This window comes from Carettochelys insculpta, chromosome 10, assembly GCF_033958435.1.
Source record: "Carettochelys insculpta isolate YL-2023 chromosome 10, ASM3395843v1, whole genome shotgun sequence".
In the NCBI taxonomy this organism is placed as follows: Eukaryota; Metazoa; Chordata; order Testudines; family Carettochelyidae; genus Carettochelys; species Carettochelys insculpta.
The window spans coordinates 3,269,163-3,282,062 of record NC_134146.1 but is presented as its reverse complement, the minus strand read 5'-3'; the positions used below and the strand labels follow the sequence as shown (position 1 = coordinate 3,282,062).

The 12,900-nt window shown below is 44.9% G+C and overlaps 1 pseudogene; it reads right to left on the bottom strand.

Moving 5' to 3' along the window:
• Window positions 1-2,837: 2,837 nt before the first annotated feature.
• LOC142018631 (alpha-1,4-N-acetylglucosaminyltransferase-like) lies at window positions 2,838-12,485 on the bottom strand (annotated as a pseudogene).
• Window positions 12,486-12,900: the final 415 nt, after the last annotated feature.

Here is a 12,900-nt window from a genome sequence, read left to right as displayed (position 1 = left end):
CTGTGACGAGATGTGAGAGTCACTGCTATTTTTCAAGGAGAAATTTAATATTTGGTGATTTAAAAGAATCAAAAATACTGTTTAAATAAAAACAACTGATTATTTTTGTTTTGTTTTAACACAAGCATCAATTCTTACCCACTGGGGTTGTAAAAATGAAACAGAATCCAGGTTACACAGAGGGGTGTGCACACATGTGTAACCCTCCCCTTGCACAGGACTGGGGACGTGGGGCTTGGCTGTCCGCTGAGACCATGTGACTACACCAGTCTCAGGCATTGCAAGGTAACTCCTCACCCTAAACTTCCTGCCTACAAGGGGAGGGTCCCCGCATGCAGCCTGGCTCACCGTCCCGCCACGAAAAAAGGCCAGAGCCACCCAGAGCCCTAGACGAGTCCATTCATTGCAGCTGCCTCCCAGCTCAGGGAAGTGATTGGGGAATAGGCTCGCAGAAGGCTCCCAGGGCACACAGCACTCTCTCTCTAGCCCTCAAGAGCATGGCGTTTTCCTTCCTCCCCCCAGCAATGACCTTCCAAGTCTCCAGCTGTCGGCGCAGAGGGCTCAAACCACCAGGGTTATTGCAGTTAATGACCAGTCAATAATTAATATGGGAAGGAGCAGTGAAGGGCCAGGCGCAGGGAAGGGCAGAGGTTAGTTTGCAAGTGGACGTCAGGGAGCGTCAGATCAGGCAGCACCTGGGGGCTCGTGAGCCCAACACAGACCAAGAAGGGAGAATAGCCTTGCAGGCCATTAGAGAACGGGTGGGGGCAGGGAGGGCAGGGCCGGAGGGTGAATATGCAGCATCCTGGTGAGTGACTCAAGCAACATTTCTATTTGTCTTCCTTTTGTACCATCAAACCCTATTTCCCATAGTATCAGGCTGAGAGATGGGAGCCCACTGACTGCCTAACAGCCCGCCCTAGCCAGGCACTCTGGTTGGCTAGAGGGACAGGGCACAGCAGCCTTGTCCCATGCAAGGAGCCATTCTGTATCACAGATGGGCTACGGCTACGCGTGCACGCGACATCGAGATAGGCTGTTTCGATGAGTAACGTCTAAACGTCCTCCAGGGCTGGCAACGTTGACGTTCAACTTCGACGTTGCGCGGCACCACATCGAAATAGGCGCAGCGAGGGAACGTCTACACGCCAAAGTAGCACACATCGAAATAAGGGTGCCAGGAACAGCTGCAGACAGGGTCACAGGGCGGACTCAACAGCAAGCCGCTCCCTTAAAGGGCCCCTCCCAGACACACTTGCACTAAACAACACAAGATCCGCAAAGCCGACAACTGGTTGCAGACCCTGTGCCTGCAGCATGGATCCCCAGCTGCCGCAGCAGCAGCCAGAAGCCCTGGGCTAAGGGCTGCTGCCCACGGTGACCATAGAGCCCCGCAGGGGCTGGAGAGAGAGCGTCTCTCAACCCCTCAGCTGATGGCCGCCATGGCGGACCCCGCTATTTCAATGTTGCGGGACGCGGATCGTCTACATGTGCCCTACTTCGACGTTCAACTTCAAAGTAGGGCGCTATTCCCATCCCCTCATGGGGTTAGCGGCTTCGACGTCTCGCCGCCTAACGTCGATTTCAACTTCAAAATAGCGCCCAACACGTGTAGCCGTGACGGGCGCTATTTCGAAGTTCGTGCCGCTACTTCGAAGTAGCGTGCATGTGTAGACGCAGCCATGGTGAGCACTGGCTAGTGGTGACAAGTATCAGAGAGGTCGCCGTGTTAGTCCGTATCTTCAAAAACAACAAGAAGTCCCGTGGCACCTGATTGACTAACATATTTTGGAGCATAAGCTTTCGTGGTTATGTTCACTTGAAAAAAAAAAACTTTTGGTATACGTAAGAAAGTAAGCTTGTAGAATGTAAAAACTTTATTGATGGGTATCTACACATGGCTACCAACACAGAAAAACAGTAACAGATTTCAACATTTTCAGTGAAAGGGATGAGCCTAACACCCATCAGCCGATCATTCTGCAGCTTCCTTGAAATTTCACGCCCTGAGGGTGTTCCTGGTGTACTGCTGAGGATGTGCCTGGTGTACACCCCATCCACCCACCCATCAAGGGGGCCCACCCCTTAGTTTGCTCATCCCTGGGTTAGATCTTTTATCTTATGGGGACATTTCAAATGTCACTGTCCCGAAGGCATGGATGCAGCTGAAGGAAAAGAGAGAGAAAATATACAATTGTCATGAACACCCGGAATGGGAGAGCTTCAGGCTCCCATTTGCTGAGTGTCATTGTGTTCGTTATCAGTAAGCATCAATATTACAGTAGCCCTATGAAGCCTCAGGTTGATCTGGGCTCTGTTGCTCAAGGTATTGTAGATGCACACACACAGCAAGTGAGAGGGCAAAATTTCCAAAAGCATTGAAGGGGTCAGCCATTGAAGGGCATTAGGATCATAAGATTTTCAAAATTAGCATCATAGGATTTTCAAAACTTTTATTGGCATCTCTAGGAGCTGATTTCCTTTTGAAAATTTGACCCTTGGGTCCTAAGAAACACTGATTTTCAGTGGAGCTTTTATACCCAAATCCATCATGAATTTTCAAAATGTGACTCAGGAGCCTAGATCACTTGTTTGCTTCTAAAAAATGTACCCTAAAGGACAAGCCACACCCACCGTGTCATCACCAGTGGTATTTATATCATCAGAAGGGATTTCTGAGAGGTTCTTCCCTACAAAGTAGCCAGGCAGAAATTGGCTGAGTCATTGACTAGGAGGACATATGCACGGTGTACAGGTTATTTAGTCACAGGACTGTCAGGGCTGGAAAGATCAATTTGTTCTGCAAGAGCCGGTCGTTCATTCTTATTTTGTTGCAATTAATCACTGCCCTTCAGGCCTTGAGTAAGGACCTTATAAGTGGTGGGGCGGCACGTTTTGTACACATTTACAGAGCTGCTTCCTACAACCACAGTCTTGTCTTCCTGGTTCATGTACTTCCGCAGGTGCAAACCGAAGGAGTTGTTAAAGTCAGGGTTTGTCTCCCAGACCTCAAAGTACTTCCACCAGTCCGCAAAAGGTAGAAATGTTGATGACGTAAGTAAGAATGTTCAGACAGTGTAGATCCCCCACATTAAGGAAATCAGTCAGCTTGCACAATGCTTCGAACCTCCTTGTCAGTAAGCTGGAACCTTGGTGTCCCCAAACAGCTCCCTTGTAGTTTCAAACAAAATCTTCCATGCACTCCCAAAGGAAAGGGCAATGATGAGAAAAGCCAAAAATCACACTGCCCAGGACTTAGGAAGCCTCAGCCATCAGGAAGTTTGCCGGTGATATCGGCCTGATGGAGATGACCTCTGTCTCCATATAGATCCCACCCCATTTCCATATGCAAATCTGCAGGCATCAGAGCTAACATGAAGCCAGTACCTTTCCTGGTTTGGTTTTACCTATAGAGTGGGAAAGGGAACACAGAGATGCAGTTGACTGCTCTTTGAAGATATCTCATCTCCTGCTCCTGTTAGATATGTCTGTGTAAAACTCTCAGCAGTGTCTATTCTAACTTGTAAAAGTGTGTTCAGGACTGAGTAAATGTCAAGGAAACATCCAACAATTATGACGTAATAAGAATATGGAATCATAAGAAAATAAGAACAGCCCCACTGGGTCGCAGCAAAGATCCTTCTAGCGCTAATATCCTGTCTTCAGACAGTGATCTATGTCAAGTGTCCCAGAAGGGATGAACAGAACAGGTAATCATCAAGTTCCATTCCCTGTCGCTCATTCCCAGCTTTTGGCAAACAGAGTATAAGGACACTAACCCTGTCTATTCTTGCCGACAGCCACTGATCGATTTCTTCTCCAGGAATTTATATCATTTTTTTAACCCTGTTCTAGTCTTGGCCTTCACAACATCCTCCGGCAAAGAGTTCCATAGATTCTCTGGGCCTTGTGAAAAGAAATACTTCCTTCTCTTTGTTTTAAACCTGTTGTCTCTCAATTTCATTTAGTGACACCTCGTTCCTGTGAAACAAGAAGGGGTAAATAACAATTTCTTATAAGCTTTGTCTACACAAGTCATGTTACAGCCGTCAATTGCATCCCTTATTAATCGTCTCTTTCCCAAGCTGAAAAGCACCAATATTATTAAACACTCCTCGTACGAAAGCTGTTCCATACCCCTAAGCATTTCTGTTACACTTTTCTGAACCTTTTCCAATTCCAATATATCTTTTATGAGACAAGAGAACCACATCTATATGCAGTACTCAGGATGCTGTCTTAGCATGGATATATGCATTGTCTGTCTTACCGTCACTTTGCTCATGATTTGCAACATTTTGTGTTCCTTTCTGACTGCTACTGCACATTAAACAGATGTTTTCAGAGAACAATCCACAAAATCTCTTTCTTGAGAGGTAACAGCTGACTTACTATTTTGTATGTGAAATCGGCATTGTCGTCCAATGTACATTACTTTGCATTCCTCAGCTTTGAATTTCATCTGTCATTTTCTCATCCAATCACCAGTTTTGAGAGATCTTCGTGTAACTCTTTGCTGTCTGCCTGGGACTTAACTATCTTGAGTAGTTTTGTATCATTTGCAAATTCTGCCACTTCACAGTTTACCCCCTTCTCCACATCATTTATTAATTTGTTGAATGGGTTTGATTTCAGTGTGGACTCCTGGGGGACACTAGTTACCTCTCTCCTTTCTAAAAATTGATCATTTGTTCCTACCCTTTTTTTTCCTATTTTTTAACCAGTTATCAATCCATGTACACAATTTCTATTGGATCCCCCTTCTCCACACACTTGTTTATCCCTCTAAGAATTCTAGTAGAGGGGTGAGGCATGCTTTCAGTTTAGAAAATCTATGCTGACTCATCCCCAAGAACTTAAGTTCATCAACATGTCTGGCAAGATTGTTTTTTACGATAATTTCAACAAGTTTCTTGGGTACTGCAGTCAGGTTTACTGGTCAATAATTGCCAGAATCAGTTCTGGAACACTTTTTAAATACGACGTCACATTAGCTATTCCCCAGTCGTTTGGTGCAAGAGATGATTTAATAGATAGGTTAAAAACTACCATTTGGAGTTGTGTGGTGCCTTAAAGACTATGATTTATTTTGGCAAAATCATTCATGGGCAGAGACCCACTTCATCAGATGCATCATCTTTGCCTATGAAAATTTTATTGAAATACATCTGTTAATCTTTAAGGTGCCACCAGACTTCTTGTCTGTATCTTCAAAACCAGCAAACACGGCTACCCCTCTGAACATACAGCTAATATTTCTGCAATTTCACGTTTGAGTTCCTACAAAACTCTTGGGTGCCTACCACCTGGTGGTGATGACTTATTATGGTTTACTTGAGCAGTTTGTCCCAAAACCTCCTTTAATGACACCTCAGTATGGCACAATTCCTCAGATTTGTCACCTAGAAAGAATGGCTTAGATTTGGCAATCTCCCTCACAAACTCAGTCATGAAGAGTGATGTGCAGAAATCATTTAGTTTTTCTACAATGGCCTTATCATCCTGGAGTGCTCCTTTAGCATCTCGATTGTCCAGTGGCCCCAGTGGTTTTTTATCAAGCTTCCCGCTGCTCATATACATCATTTTCTCTCTCTCTCTCTCTCTCGCAATCTCTCTTTTTGTTTGCTATTGCTTTTTGAATCTTTAGCTAGCTGTTCTTCACATTCTTTCCTAATAAAATTTTTACTCTTTACTTGCCAGAATTTATGCTCCCTTCTGCTGACCTCAGTTGGATTTAACTTCCACTTTTTAAAGAAAATCTTCACCTCTCACTGCTTCTTTTATTTGGTTGTTCACCACCGTGACATTTTCTTGGTTTTCCTTTTATGCTTCTTAAGTTGGGGCATTCGTTTGAGATGAGCCTCTGTTATCGTGTCTTTTCATACTTTCCATGTAGCTTTCAGTGACTTCGCTTTTGGCAGTGCAGCTTTTAATTTCTGTTTAACTAAACTCAGGCTACGCCTACACTTACCTGGATGGTCAACAGCTGCTACACAATTTTTTGGGATGCCAGTTGTGCCCTGCAATTAGTTGCCCCCGCAGCATGTGGCAGAACCACAGGAAGGGGTGGGGGTCATGCTCTGAAAGGGAGTGGGACGCTCGGGCAGGGGTGCTGGGTGGCTCCAGGGGGGTGCCCTGAAGGAGGAGAGGTGCTCACGGGGACGACACCAGGAGGGACTCCAAGAGGGTACCTCATCAAGCTGGGAAGTCGTTGGCAGCCCCCACTGCTTCTCTCAGGGCCTCTCCACCCAGCGGCTCCTCCTGGGGAAGGGGAAAAGTGCTGCGAGGTTGGCTGCAGTGCCACAGGGGAGCCCAAGTGCTGGGACACCTCCCCTGCCAGAAAGCATGTGCCACAAGTGCAGCCAACCCACTCCTAGCAGTGGAGAGGGAGGGAGGGTGTTCCCTTGGCGATGCAGTGGAAGCTCGGGGTGGGAAGCCAATCTTGCTACACCCCCATTGCAAAATGCCTCACGCCTTCTTGGGGGGTGCCCCCCCCCGACTTTACGCTCCCCTGTCCTAAACAACACTTCTGGGAGCCTAGGTAGAGTTTCTAAAACAAGAAGAAGTCCTGTGGCTCCTTACAGACTAACAGATATTTTGGAGCATAAGCTTTCGTGGGCAAAGACCGACTTTGTCTTTGCCCACAACAGGTTATGCTCTGAAATATCTGTTAGTCTATAAGGTGCCACAGGATTTCTCATTGTTTTTGAAGATACAGACTAACTTGGATGCCTCTCTGATACAAGGTAGAGCTTGGAAGAGTCCCACATTTTTTTTCTTCTAAGCAAACGTTGGAATTCCCCTCTCACTTCTAGAGTTTGCCCCTAGACATTTCCATTGCTATCAGGTATTTTTAACAAGCACCGAAATCACATGGCACAAACACTAAATGCTCACTTTAAAATCGTTCTGACTGAAATGTTTGAAACGTGACATTGGAAAAAACGGTGGTTAACCGTTTTGAGGAAACATAGTTCTCAAAATCATTATTGAAATGTTCCATTGCCATAAATCCTGCCATCAGGGAATGGCAAATGTCCATAACAATTTCAATAAATATTTTGACAAACGCACGGCAAAGCATCACAAAACAGTGGTCCACATTCGGGGCTGTAAAATTTTAACATCTTCAAAACCTGAGAAAAAATGTGCAAAGCTGCTCATTTTCCACCACCTTTACTTCAGATCTTGTTTGAAAATGTTTTCCCCTTAATATTTCTTCTCACCTGATGATACCATGGGAGCAGGAGTGTATCCTGGAACAATGTTTCCAGCTGAAATGGAATAATGTACATTCTCCATAGCAGATAAGAGGGAGAAGGCTGAGTAAGCAGAATTTGGATCCAGATGTGTGTTATTTCTCAGCCCTATCTTAAAATAAAGAACAGGTGTGTCCTGGTAGATCCTGGAGGCAGATTCCATGGAACAGAAAACCAAAGGAGAAGGCTACAGAGAGTCTGTGGTCTCTGCAAAGACGATTCTTCTGCTGTGGTTCATAACTTCCTCTTCCATCTGCGATATCTTAGGACTAGGCCTGAATGATATGATCCAGCCAGACTGCTGGGAAACTTTATGGACAAAGGCCAAAACAAAGACAAAAAAGACCCAGAGTGCTACTTTGAACAAAGTCAGTATTTTTGTTTTTCCTTGCACAGAAGAATCTTAATAAAAGCAATTAAACAAAATCAGAGTTGGTTCGTTGCTTGTCATTGAGAGACAAATCTGAAAGGACAGGATTTCAAGTTATTATCATATTGGATTATTCCTCATGCAATTGGCAACTAAATTACAAAACTGGGAAATCAAGAATTAAACCAAATTACTCACCTGTGTTGGCACTGGCCTCTTTGAACAAGCAGTGCTTTGTGAAAGAGGCTCATCAACTGCCCGTAGGTTGAAGCCCCGAAGTTTGCAGTCCTCAAATGTGGTTTGAACTAAATGGCAACTGTGTCATAACAGGGAAGAAAAACTGCCTGAGGTCTATTTGAGCATCACACTGCATACAATCAAGGGACCCTAGTGAGCTAAGGAACATCGTGTTTGAAAAAGAACAAATTAAAGTGCCTATATACAAATGCAAGAAGTATGGGTAATAAGCAGGAAGAACTGGAAGTGCTAATAAATAAATACAACCATGACATCATTGGCATCAGGGAAACTTGGTGGGATAATACACATGATTGGAATGTTGGTATTGAAGGGTACAGCCTGCTTAGGAAGGATAGACAGGGAAGGAAGGGGGGAGGTGTTGCCTTATATATTAAAAATGTACACACTTGGACTGAGGTGGAGATGGGCATAGGAGATGTATGTGTTGAGAGTCTCTGGGTTAGACTAAGAGGGGTAAAAACAAGGGTGATGTCCTGCTTAGCAGTCTACTACAGGCCATCTACCCAGGTGGAAGAGGTGGATGAGGTTTTTTTTAAACAACTAACAAAGTCATGCAGGGCCCCAGATTTGGTGGTGATGGGGGACTTCAACTATCCACATATATGTTGGGAAACTAATACAGCGGGTCACAGACTATCCAGTAAGTTCTTGGATTGCATTGGAGACAATTTTTTATTTCAAAAGGTTGAAAAAGCTACCAGGGGGAAGCTGTTCTAGATTTGATTTTAACAAATAGGGAGGAATTGGTAGAGAACTTGAAAGTGGAAGGCAGCTTGGGTGAAAGTGATCATGAAATCATAGTGTTCACGATTCTAAGGAAGAGTAGAAGGGAAAACAGCAACATAGAGATAATGAATTTCAGGAGGGCAGATTTTGGTAAACTCGGACAGCTGGTAGGTAAGGTCCCATGGGAAGCAAAACTGAGGGGAAAAACAGCTGAGGAGAGTTGGCAGTTTTTCAAAGGGACATTATTAAGGGCCCAAAAGCAAGCTATCCCGCTGTGTAGGAAAGATAGAAAACATGGCAAAAGACCACCTTGGCTTAACCAGGAGATCTTGCATGATCTCAAAATAAAAAAGGAATTGTACAAAAAATGGAATCAAGGACAAATTACAAAGGATGAATACAGGCAAATAACACAAGAATGCAGGAGCAAGATTAGAAAGGCTAAGGCACAAAATGAGCTCCAAATAGCTCCAGGCATAAAGGGAAAAAAGAAGGCTTTTTATAAATATATTAGAGACAAGAGGAAGACCAGGGACAGGGTAGGGCCATTGCTCAGTGAAGAGGGAGAAACAGTAACAGGGAACTTGGAAATGGCGGAGATGCTTAATGACTTCTTTGTTTTGGTCTTCACTGAGAAGTCTGGTGAAGGAATGCCCAACATAATGAATGCTAATGGGAAAGAAGTAGGGTTAGAGGTTGAAATAATAAAAGAACAAGTTAAAAATCACTTAGAAAAATTAGATGTCTGCAAGTCACCAGGGCCTGATGAAATGCATCCTAGAATACTCAAGGAGCTGATAGAGGAGATATCTGAGCCTTTATCTATCATCTTTGGAAAATCATGGGAGACCGGAGAGATTCCAGAAGACTGGAAGAGGGCAAATATAGTGCCCATCTATAAAAAGGTGAATAAGAATAACCCAGGAAACTACTCGCCAGTCAGCTTAACTTCTGTGCCAGGAAAGATAATGGAGCAGGTAATTAAAGAAATCATCTGCAAGCACTTGGAAGGTGGTAAGATGATAGGGAACAGCCAGCATGGATTTGTAAAGAACAAATCGTGTCAGGCTAATCTGATAGCTTTCTTTGATAGGATAACGAGCCTTGTGGATAAGGGAGAAGCGGTAGACGTGATATACCTAGACTTCAGTAAAGCATTTGATACGGTCTCACATGATATTCTTATCAAAAAACTAGGCAAGTACAATTTAGATGAGGCTACTATAAGGTGGCTGCATAACTGGCTGGATAACCGTACCCAGAGAGTAGTTCTTAATGGTTCTCAATCCTGCTGGAAAAGTACAACAAGTGGGGTTTCGCAGGGGTCTGTGTTAGGACCGGTTCTGTTCAATGTCTTCATCAACAATTTAGATATTGACATAGAAAGTACACTTATTAAGTTTGCAGATGATACCAAATTGGGAGGGGCTGCAACTGCTTTGGAGGATAGGGTCATAATTCAAAATGATCTGGATAAATTGGAGAAATGGTCTGAGGTAAACAGCATGAAGTTTAATAAGGACAAATGCAAAGTGCTCCACTCGGGAAGGAACAATCAGCTTCACACATACAGAATGGGGAGAGACTGTCTAGGAACGACTACAGCAGAAAGGGCTATAGTGGACCACAAGCGAAATACGAGTCAACAGTGTGATGCTGTTGCAAAAAAAGCAAACATGATTCTGGGATGCATTAACAGGTGTGTTGTGAACAAGACACGAGAAGTCATTCTCCCGCTCTACTCTGCGCTGGTTAGGCCTCAGCTGGAGTGTTGTGTCCAGTTCTGGGCACCGCAGTTCAAGAAAGATGTGGAGAAATTAGAGAGGGTCCAGAAAAGAGCGACAAGAATGATTAAAGGTCTAGAGAATGTGACTATGAAGAGAGGCTGAAAGAATTGGGCTTGTTTAGTTTGGAAAAGAGAAGATTGAGGGGCGACATGATAGCGGTTTTTCAGGTGTCTAAAAGGGTGTCATAAGGAGGAGGGAGAAAACTTGTTCTTTTTGGCCTCTGAAGATAGAACAAGAGGCAATGGGCTTAAATGGCAGCAAGGGAGGTTTAGGTTGGACATTAGGAAAAAGTTCCTAACTGTCAGGGCGGTCAAACAGTGGAATAAATTTCCAAGGGAGGTTGTGGAATCTCCATCAGTGGAGCTATTTAAGAACAGGTTACATAGGTGGCTATCAGGGATGGTTTAGACAGTACTTGATCCTGCCATTGGGGCAGGGGGCTGGACTCGATGGCCTCTTGAGGTCCCTTCCAGTCCTAGTATTCTATGATTCTATGAAAGGCCCCGATAACAGAATAACCTGCTGTCTTATCTTGGAAGCCATATAAGTGAGCCGCAGACTCAACAGTCTCTCACACCTTTCATATCATGCGACGTACCAAAGAAAGTGTCTTTGTCTATATTGTTAATCACTGCAGGGAAATAATAATATGAGACAAAGCCCAGTCTACTTGTCTGTGCAGTTCCTGTAATAGCAAAGTTGTTATTCATTCACCCTATCTATTTCCTTTTGGCTGCATGAAATGAAAAATAAAACCATAGGCAAAAGCCACCTCTCTGCACAAGCTAATAGATAAGATTTTGCTGCATAAGGGAGGCCGAATTTTCACCTCTCTCCTCCTGCTGCCCCTTCTCTTTACTTGTTCTGGGAAACAGCCCTATTCCAGGTACTTCCTGCTTTTCAGGCACAACCAAACCCTGACTATGGTTTACGTGAGGATAAGAGGAAGCTACATATCAAATTTGGTGGTCCTAGCCCTTATAGTTTAGGAGTTCTTGAACAAACTGACTCACAAAAGCACAATTACACATATGTACTCTAACATATATAGGTTGATCAGATCAGGATGCAGACCAAATCCCTCGTTCTGAACAGCAGTTTTCAGACATAGATGAACAGGATGTGTTGGGAAAGAGTCAAAATGTCCTTTTGTGAAAGGAAATCAGGTCTCACCGATCTGTTCCATTGGTAGGAGGGAGTCCACAAGCACGCGGACAAGGGGGATCCAGTAGATAACAGTGTACTTAAATTTCCAGGAAGCCTTTGACAAGGTCCCTCATCAAAGGCTCTTAAGCAAAGGAAGCAGCCACGGGCTAACAGGGAACGTCCTCTCATGGACTGGTTCCTGGTTAAAAGATGGGAAAAAAAAGTGGGAATAAATGGCCAGTTACCCCAGAGTAGAGCAGTCAATATCAAGCACAGAGACCTGTGCCGTTCAGCAGATTCCTACGTGAGATGGAAAAGAGAAGGCTCGAGGTGGCAAAGTCTACAGATGGTACAAAATTAACCCTTCTCCTATTTCCCACCTGTCGGATTCTGCAGGTTGTCACTCCGTCTCTCTCTCTCTCCAGTCAGGAGCCCCTCTCTCACTCCAAGAACTCCACTGCCCTCTCCAGGACGTAGCCTTCTGGGTTGGTCCCTCATCATCCCCTGCCCTGGGGTACAATCCTACAACACCTCTGTCATGGCCACAGGGACTCAGGCAGTCCTCCCAGTCATTGTCCGACTGGTGCCACTTCCCCAGGGGTGGGTGGGGAATAGGAGTTCCCTGGGTTACAGTTCGGGATGTAAAATCCCACTGAGTTAACCAGTTCAATGTTAGGTTGAAATGTGCTACTATTATGACAGGTATTTGTAAAGCACCCACCACCATGGTATCTGGGCAGACTTCAAATGAACTCATTTGTTTCAATGAGAAAATTCGCAGGTGACTTGTCACAATCTAGTCCTTGGCACGTTGGTAAGAAAGACACAAAAGGCTCTCCTGATTTTCTCCTTCAGAACAGTGTATTAACAGTGTAAAGACCGCGCTCAAGAAGCAGTACGTTCTTCTGGATTCATCTGCAGACACTTCAGCGCCATCGTTCCGTCATCCTCTGTCTGGATAAGGTCACTCTCGGCAAACCCAGACTCCAACGTGACAAGTTCAACTGGCCATCAACTGCACAAGCCTGGCCCAGGGAAGTGGCAGAGAAGTGGGGGTCAACAGAAAAGACCTCGTGGTTGCTCCAGCCAGGACAGGGGCACACAGCAATTCCCAAACACCACCCATTGAGTTTTCTGGTGCACAGATGGGTGGAGGCAGGGAAGGAGGCGATCCCTGCCTGGCAGAGGCTGCAGTTCTGTTAACACCCTGTGGTCAGCAGGGTCCGAAAGGACTATCGTGGCTGAGAAATGATTTACTGAGCAGTGCCCCAGCAAGAGATTTTTTTTGGTAGTAGTTCATCCTGCCTGCAGCTGCATCTGCCCTTGTTCCAGGCCTTGCTCAAGTTGCTTG